General features: G+C 53.5%; 1 protein-coding gene and 1 non-coding gene across 2 annotated transcripts in view; one reads left to right on the top strand and one right to left on the bottom strand.

The window, feature by feature from the left end:
* The window catches only part of PTGIR (prostaglandin I2 (prostacyclin) receptor (IP)), a 42253-nt gene that overhangs the window by 17129 nt on the left and 15839 nt on the right, over positions 1-9285 (bottom strand). The window lies entirely within an intron of this gene.
* TRNAA-AGC lies at positions 5599-5670 on the top strand. Its single transcript has one exon. It is a non-coding gene; the product is annotated as a tRNA-Ala (tRNA).

Raw genomic sequence — 9285 nt, 5'->3', positions numbered from 1 at the left:
CGCCAACTGCTCACCCGCCGGCCTTCCACAGCCTGCAGTCCAGCGTCTTAACCACTTGAGCCACCGCAGCTCCTTCTCTAAAGCCTCATTCGCTAAAGCCGCCCTTATTCTCCAGGGGATCCGATCTCGGCCGGAGATGAGTTGCAATTCCGGGAGACCTCCTGGCCCCACCTGGAGGTGGCAACCCTGCCGCCTCCCCAGTCCCTCCTGAAGCGGCAGCTCCACCACCCCACCCTGTGGAGGCAGCCGCTTCCTCTGGTTCTGACCCGGTAGGGACCTCTGGCAAGCCATGCCGATTGCCCTGGTATCGGGAACAGGATGCCTCTCTGCCCGCCCCCTCCGGCTTTCCTGATCCGCCTTCCTTATCGTGTACCTCTTTCGCAAGCCTCCACGCCCCAGGGAGGGTCCCTTCCACCCTCGTTTTCACCTGTTTCAATATTGCCTTTCATTTCCCCCCCCGCCCCACCTGTTGCCACGGCGATGCCAAACAAGCCCTCGAAACACAAGGCTCGGGCCCGATACCCTGGGTTTGAACTCTGGTGCTGCTGCTTTAAGCGGGGGACGGCAGAGTTCAGCCATGCCAGGGCGTCACGAAGAAGAAGAGGAGGAGGAGGAGATTGGATTTATACCCCACCCGTCACTTGGAGTCTCAGAGCGGCTTACAAACTCCTTCTCCTCCACATATGGACACCCTGTGAGGCAGGTGGGGCTGAGAGAGCTCTTTTGAGGACTGTTTGTGAGGGAACAGCTCTGACAGAGCTATGGCTTGCCCAAGGTCATCCAGCAGCTGCAGGTGGAGGAGTGGGGAATCAAAGCCGCTTCTCCCAGATTAGAGTCTGCGCACTTAACCACGACACCAAAGTGGCTTGGGAAACCTTCCTGGTGAACTCCCAAGTGGCTGTGTGGCGGCTGTGAAGGTCAGGCCTTTGGGAAAGCACTCTGTGTATGCTCAAGGTTTCCCTCCCCTTTACTGTTCCGTCTCTCCCCTTTCCCTGTGGAGAAAGGAGACCTGGGGGAAATCTTGTATTCAAATCGGGACACTTCCAGGGCTGGACAAAATATTGTAAACCCTTCCAACCCGGCGAAAGGACATTTTTAAGAGCTAGCCTTATAACGAAGATTGAATGTACTTAACGTGTCTAGGAACCTGCACTGAATTCCTAGCAGTTCAGGAAAACCAGATACCTGGAATTGTCCCAGCCTCACAAGTCTTCCCGGGTCAAGTCAATTCAGGGTGGCAAATTAAGAACACAAGAAGAGCCCTGCTGGATCAGACCAGTGGTCCACCTAGTCCAGCATCCTGTCCGACACAGTGGCCAACCAGTTCCTCTGGAGGGCCAACAACAGGGCAGAGAGGCCAAGGCCTTCCCCTGATAAGAACACAAGAAGAGCCCTGCTGGATCAGACCAGTGGTCTATCTAGTCCAGCATCCTGTCCCACACAGTGGCCAACCAGTTCCTCTGGAGGGCCAACAGCAGGGCAGAGAGGCTGAGGCCTTCATAAGAACATGAGAAGAGCCCTGCTGGATCAGACCAGTGGTCCATCTAGTCCAGCATCCTGTCCCACACAGTGGCCAACCAGTTCCTCTGGAGGGCCACCAATAGGGCAGAGAGGCCTTCATAAGAACATGAGAAGAGCCCTGCTGGATCAGACCAGTGAGGGTCCATCTAGTCCAGCATCCTGTCCCACACAGTGGCCAACCAGTTCCTCTGGAGGGCCAGCAGCAGGGCAGAGAGGCTGAGGCCTTCATAGGAACATCAGAAGAGCCCTGCTGGATCAGACCAGTGGTCCATCTAGTCCAGCATCCCGTCCCACACGGTGGCCAGCCAGTTCCTCTGGAGGGCCAGCAGCAGGGCAGAGAGGCCGAGGCCTTCCTCTGGTAAGGACATCAGAAGGCCTCTGCTGGATCAGACCAGTGGTCCATCTAGTCCAGCATCCTTTCTCACACAGTGGCCAGCCAGTTCCTCTGGGGGGCCAACCACAGGGCACAGAGGCTGAGCCCTGAATCATAAGAACATAAGAAGAGCACTGCTGGATCAGACCAGTGGTCCTTCTAGTCCAGCATCCTGTCCCACACAGTGGCCTGTCAATTACTCTGGATGGCTAACAACATGACATAGAGGCCGAGGCCTTCCCCTGAGAAGAACATCAGAAGAGCCCTGCTGGATCCGACCAGTGGTCCATCCCATCCAGCATCCTGTCTCACACAGGGGCCAGCCAGTTCCTCTGGCGGGCCAACAACAGGGCAGAGAGGCCGAGGCCTTACCCAGATAAGAACCTCAGAAGAGCTCTCCTGGATCAGACCAGTGGTCCTTCTAGTCCAACATCCCGTCTCACACAGGGGCCAACCAGTTTCTCTGGAGGGCCAACAACATGGCATAAATAGAGGCTGAAGCCTTCATAAGAACAGCAGAAGAGCCCTGCTGGATCAGACCAGTGGTCCATCCCATCCAGCATCCTGTCTCATACAATGGCCAACCAGTTCCTCTAGAGGGCCAACAACAACAGGGCAGAGAGACCGAGGTCTTCTCCTGATGTTGCCTCCTGGCTCTGGGATCCAGAGGATTAGTGCCTCTGAATGTGGAGGTTCCCCTCAGTCATCACCATGGCTAGTAGCCACTGATAGACTGATTCTCCATGAATCTGTATAAACCCCTTTTAAAGCTGGTCATTCCTCTGGCAGCCAATTCCATATTTGAATCACTCTCTGCACTAAAGTAATTCTGCAACTTGGTCGCCAGTTTGCTCTGGCCTGTCAGGTAAGGGGTTGCCAATCTCCAGGCGGAGCTCGGACATCCCCCAGAATTATAACAGATTTTCAGACGACAGAGGCCAGTAAGTTCCCCTGGAGAAAACGGCCGCTTTGGAAGGTGGACTCAAGGGCCTGATACCCTACTGGTCCCTCCTCCTCTCCCCCAAACCCTGCCCTCCCCAGCAACGCTCCCTCTCAGCTGTGGAGTCTTGCGAGCAAAAATTCTGCTTTGTGAGCTCCTGGTATTAAAGCTTTGAGCGAGCCATTGGGCTACTGCATAAATTCGTTTGCTCTGGAGCCCTCCTTCCTGAGCTGAGACAAAAATCTGTGAGCCGGAGGCTAAAAAGCTGTGAGCTTACTCACGCGAACTCATCTTAGAGGGAACACCAGGCACCACCCCCAAAATCTCCAGGAATTTCCCAGCCTGGACCTGGCATCTTAGAAGCGGGCATTGCACACACCACAGCCCCTTTCCATCAATCAGAAGAAAATTCCAGCCCTCAGTCCCTTGGCATCTGAATTTCCACAAGCACTGCCAAAGTGGATTTGAGTTTGTCTCTCCGGTCATGAGAGCTAGAAACTTGTTTGGAGTCAGGGTAGAGAGTTTACGGCGCCAGATTTCACACCCAAGATGCCAAAGCTTTGAAAACACCCATGGCCTTTGTTATGTACGCGGACTGCCACCAGGTCGCCAGTTGGCGGACTGCCACCAGGTCGGCAGTTGGCGGACTGCCACCAGGTCGGCAGTTGGCGGACTGCCACCGGGCTACAGTAGGGAGCTTAGCTCCTCTAAACAATAGACGCCTAGGACCCTACTTCCCCCAGCATTCACCAATAGCAACTTTGGCGGGAAATTCAAACCCTCCAGCAGGACTGTGGGTGTGCTGGGTGGGTGTGTATATAGTTGGCCTTGCAGGGCCATTTTGCAGTTCCTGTGTGAAGTGCAATAAACGCGTCTTAACGCATGTCGTGGTCCGAGTCTTCCATGTGGCGAACCCAGTACTTTAGAGCCTTCCCCCAGTCAGTCCCACTCCAGTGGAGAAGACCCAGGTTTCTCCCCAATCCCCCTTCATGTCACTTCACAAAGCTCTTCTGGGATTCTTATTTACAGATGGGAAACTGAGGAACCCCAAGGACCCGGGTGTTAAGAGCATGAACCGAATTCCGATTAAAGCCTCTCTCGATCCTGTGTTGTGTTTCTCTGCTCTCTCTCACACACGCATACCCGTCCTCGTGGCATTCGCCCTACTTTGGTGCCATGTCCTGGGGGCGCCCACCGCATTTCCCACAACAAGCAGGCAACCGGATCCAGAGGTGATTCATTCTTTCCCCTTGTGTGCCTTTTGTCACATAGTTAAGCGAAGAGCAGGCTTTTGATGCTGCTTTGTACGTCAGACCGAGAGAAAAGTGGGAGGGGAAAACATACCGGAGAAAATGGTGGGCAGGGGGGGAAAAGCCAGAGGCAAAGACATGTGGGTTAAGAACTGTGACAACCAATGTTCCCTCTAAGCTGTGAAGTCTTGTGAGCAAAACTTTGTGAGCTACCGACATTAAAGTTGTGAGCGAGCGGTTTGGCTACTGCATACAGTAGTTTGCTTTGGAGCCCTCCTTCCTGAGCAAAGACAAAAATGTGTGAGCCGGAGGCTAAAAAACTGTGAGCTGGCTCACACTAACTCAGCTTAGAGGGAACACTGGTGACAACCATCCTGTGCACCCAGTGGAGAGGGCAAGGAACTTGGCACACGGATGCTGCAATCGGAGGAACTTCCCCAATGCCACTTTGGCCACTAATGAAGAAGAAGAGAAGAGATGGGATTTATACCCCGCCCTTCACTACCCGAAGGAGTCTCAGAGTGGCTTACAAGTTACAATCCCGTTCCCTTCTCCTCCCCACAACAGACACCCTGTGAGGTGGGTGGGGCTGAGAGAGCTCTCTCGAGGACTGCCCTTGAGAGAACAGCTCCGAGAGAGCTTGTGACTGGCCCAAGGTCACACCAGCAGCCGCATGGGGAGGAGTGGGGAATCAAACCCGGTTCTCCCAGATCAGAGTCTGCGCTCCTAACCACTACACCAAACTGGCTCTCTAATGAGCATACGGTTTTGTTTTTTAAAATTGGGAAGTTGAGGCATAAATCCCATGCCCGGCAGGCTGCAGCTAAGGGCTAGACGGACCGCCGGACTGAGTTGTTCTTACATTTTGGCTCAAAATGGGTTCCAGACTGCCCTCTTTTGCCAGGTTACAGATCGGGGGTCCCTCCTCCATCGGCCAAGATGCCAACCGGAATGCCGCTATCTAGGGGGGGGAGACTGTGGCTCCGTGGTAGACAGGGTTATTTTTGGGCAGGAACGCGCAGGAATGGAGTTCCGGCTGGCGCCCGAGTTGGCCACGCCCAGCAGGAACTCATTAGCATAATAGGCCACACCCAACAGCAGGAACTCATTAGGATTGGCTACATTAGGGGTGTGTGGCCTAACACGCAAAGGAGTTCCTGCTACAAAAAAAGGCCCTGGGTTTTGACAACAAACAAAGTAAACAGAATAAGAAGCAAAAGGTGGGTGTGGCTGGATGACCACACTTCTGGTAACATGGGGGTGCGGCCTAATGTGCTAATGAGCTGTGCTGTCAGGGGTGTGGCCTAATATGCTAATGAGTTTCTGCTGTTGGGTGTGGCCTATTATGCTAATGAGTTCCTGCTGGGCTTTTTCTACAAAAAGAGCCCTGGTGGTAGAGCATCTGTTTGGCGTGCAGAAGGTCCCGAATTCAGTTGCCAGCATCTCCTGTTAAAAGGACCAGGCAGTAGGTGATGTGAAAGACCTCCATCTGAAACCCCGGAGAGCTGTGGAGAGGGGCTGTGGCTCAGTGGTAGAGCACCTGCTCAGCATGCAGAAGGTCCCAGGTTCAATTTCTGGCATCTCCAGTTGAGGATCAGTCAGTTGGTGATGTGAAAGATGGGTAGCTGTGTTAGTCTGTCTGTAGCAGTAGAAAAGAGCAAGATCCCAGTAGCACTTTAAAGACTAACAAAGTATGTGGCGGGTGAGGAGCTTTCCTGGGTCACTGCTCACTTCTCCAGATAAAGCTAGAATGGGAGTCCCTCTGTCATTATATCTTGGAGAATGGAGTGATTTCAGATGCTGAATGGCAATAGCAGGCAAATGACAACAGCAGGCGTGATTGGATTAGGCGTGATATGCAGACGGGTAATAGGCATGGAGAAATCAGCACTGGTAATGAGACAGGAAACCTAGGTCTTGATTCATTCCAGGTGGACGCATTGTCTTGTGGCTGATACTGAAGCTCAAGACAATGCATCCACCTGGAGTGAATCGAGACCCAGGTTTCCTGTCTCACTACCAATGCCTATTTCTCCATACCTACTACTTCTCTGTATACCTCACCTAAATTCAATCACACCTGCTATTGTCATTCGCCTGCTTATGTCGTTCGAAATCACTCCACTTTCCAATAAATAGGACCGATGGACTCCCATTCTAGTTGTAGCTGAAGAAGTGAGTGGTGACCCACAAAAGCTCATCCCCTGCCACATATTTTGCTAGTCTTCAAAATGCTACTGGACTCTTGCTGTTTTGTACTAATACTGAGCTACGTGGACCAAGGGCCGGATTCGGTGTAAGGCAATTTCATCTTCACGTTCATCCTGCCCAGCTCCACCACTTCAGTCTCCTGTCTCGCAACTACGAAAAGGCAGTCTGGCTGCATAGCAAAACCTCAGCAACTTATGTGCAAAGAGACTGCTTGCCCCGGGAAGCCACCTGTGCTGATCTCACTGTTAGGGAAGAGCCCTGATCCGCTGCTTTGGTGGTTGGAAAGGGGCCTGCAGAGAACGCTTCCTTCCTCATGGGTTTGGCTGCCGTGGAAATCCTGTGCATCGGCCCTACGGCCCTCTGAACTCAGCTCAGGAAATAGAGTTAGGGTTGGCTACCTCCAGGTGGGCCTGGAGCTCTCCCAGTTAATGCTCCCTCTAAGCCGGTGATGGCGAACCTTTAAGAGACCGAGTGCCCAAACTGCGACCCAAAACCCACTTATTTATCGTAAAGTGCCAAGACAGCCATTTAACCTGAATACTGAGGTTTTACTTTAGAAAAAACAACTCATACCTTAACTTCAGATGATCCAAACAAAGTAAGGGAAGCAATCCCAAATGCTTTCGTTTACTTAAAATTATTTGGCAGAGAATTTGACACTTTAATGATGGTCTGGGCCTGGCTGGGGCGATGGCACGCGTGCCCGCAGAGAGGGCTCTGAGTGCCGCCTCTGGCACACGTGCCATAGGTTCGCCACCACTGCTCTAAGTTGTGGAGTCCTGTGAGCAAAAATTCTACTTTGTGGGCTCCTGGCATTAAAGTCGTGAGCGAGCGGTTTGGCTCCTGCATCGGTTAGTTTGCTCTGGAGCCGTACTTCCTGAGCTGAGACAAAACTATGTGAGCCAGAGGCTAAAAAACTGTGAGCTAGCTCACACTCACTCAGCTTAGAGGGAACACGTCATCTCCAGACTATAGAGGTCAGTTCCCCTGGAGAAAATGGCTGTCTTGGAGGGTGGACTCTATGGCGTCATGCCCTGTTGAGGTCCCTCCCCTTCCCCAAACCCCGCCCTCCCCCAGGCTCCACCCCCAATTCTCCAGGAGTTAAGACCATAAGAACATAAAAGAAACCAATGCTGGATCAGGCCAATGGCCCATCTAGTCCAACATTCTGTCACGTAGTGGCCAATAACACCAGGTGCCATCAGGAGGTCCATCAGTGCGGCCGGGACACTAGAAGCCCTCCCACTGTTGCCTCCCCCCAAGGACCAAGAAGACAGAGCATCCCTTGCCCCAGACTAAGAGGTCCTATCTAGACCTTGTGGCTAATAGCCACTGATGGACCTCTGCTCCATATGTTTATCTAGTTCCCTCTTGAAGCCGTCCCTGCTTGTAGCCGCCACCACCTCCTGTGGCAGTGAATCCCATGTGTTCATCACTCTTTGGGTGAAGGAGGACTTCCTTTTATCCGTTCTAACCCGACCGCTCAGCAATTTCATGGAGTGCCCACGAGTTCTTGTACTATGAGAAAGGGAGAAAAGGACCTCTTTCTCGACCTGCTCTTTCCCATGCATAATCTTATAAACCTCAATCATGTCTCCCCTCAGCCGTCATTTCTCCAAGCTAAAGAGCCCCAAGCATTTTAACCTGTCTTCATGGCAGGAGCTGGCAACCCTGGGTAGAGTTGCCAACGTTCAGGCTGGTTCCCCCGCCCTTTCAAAAACAGCCCGACAGAGGGAAAAGGGCACATATTTTGCTTTTCTTGGCATGGAGGTTACCGTGACGTGTATTTGGCTGCCTCCCTTTAATTTCTGAGTCCGCCAGCTGTCTAGGCCTTGACAGCCACAAAAATGACGAAGAAGAGATTGGATTTGTACCCCGCCCCTCACTCCCAAAAGGAGTCTCAGAGTGGCTTACAATCTCCTTTCCCTTCCCCTCCCCACAACAGACACAACCTGTGAGGGAGGTGGGGCTGAGAGAGCTCTCTCGAGGACTGCCCTTGAGAGAACAGCTCTGAGAGAACTTGTGACTGACCCAAGGTCACACCAGCAGCTGCATGTGGAGGAGTGGGGAATCAAACCCGGTCCTCCCAGATTAGAGTCCGCGCTCCTAACCGCTACACCGAACTGGCTAGGGCGACGGGGAGGAGGTCTGAGCCCTGCGCAAGGGCACCTGTACCGCAGGTGGTCAGGGAAGAAATCCAACACTCTGACCATGCTGGTGTTGATTCTGGCTGGCATTGTCTCCCCTCCCCAACAGATTAGGATCTTTATATTATTTTTTTACTGGAGGTCCCAGGGGTTGAAGCTGGGGCAGTCAGCATGCCAAAGACAGGCTGTACCTAGGGCTGCCAAACTCCAGGTGGGACCTGGAGCCCAGACTACGGTGGATCTCCAGGCGACAGAAAAAAAAGTTTCCCTGGAGGAAATGGCAACTTTGGAGGGAGGAGCCTATGGCGATGGGTTGGGAAATACCTGGAGATTTGGGGGTGGAGCCTGAGGTGGGTGGGGTTTGTGGAGGGGAGGGGCTTCTGTGGGATATAATAATCATAGAGCTCACCTTCCAACGTGGCAATTTTCTCCAGATCTCTGTCGCTTGGAGATCAGCCCCAGGGGTCATTTCGTAGAAAAAGAGCTAGGGGGGACTCATTAGCATAACTCATTAGCATATGCCACACCCCCTGACATCACCGGAAGTGTGTCATAAGGCCACACCCCCTGACATCACCGGAAGTGTGTCATAAGGCCACACACCCCGCCCCCAACGGTCCCGGCCGCCGGCACCGGCCTTGCAGCTCCACTGCTGAGCCCCATGAGGGGCCCGGCGGTGGACCTGCAAGGCCGGCGGGAGTGGAAGGAAGCCCCACGAAGGCCCTCCCTGGCCCCAGGCAGTCAGGGGTGGGGAGAGGCAGGGAGGAAGCAACTTACCCTCCCTCTTCTCCTGCCTCCTCCTGGCTGAATGAGGGCCGGAAGTGGGGGGGGGGCTTCGTCGTG

Source organism: Gekko japonicus, unplaced genomic scaffold (genome assembly GCF_001447785.1).
Source record: "Gekko japonicus isolate JY-2015 unplaced genomic scaffold, Gekko_japonicus_V1.1 scaffold1436, whole genome shotgun sequence".
NCBI lineage: Eukaryota > Metazoa > Chordata > Lepidosauria > Squamata > Gekkonidae > Gekko > Gekko japonicus.
This window is presented reverse-complemented; position numbering and strand designations above follow the sequence as displayed.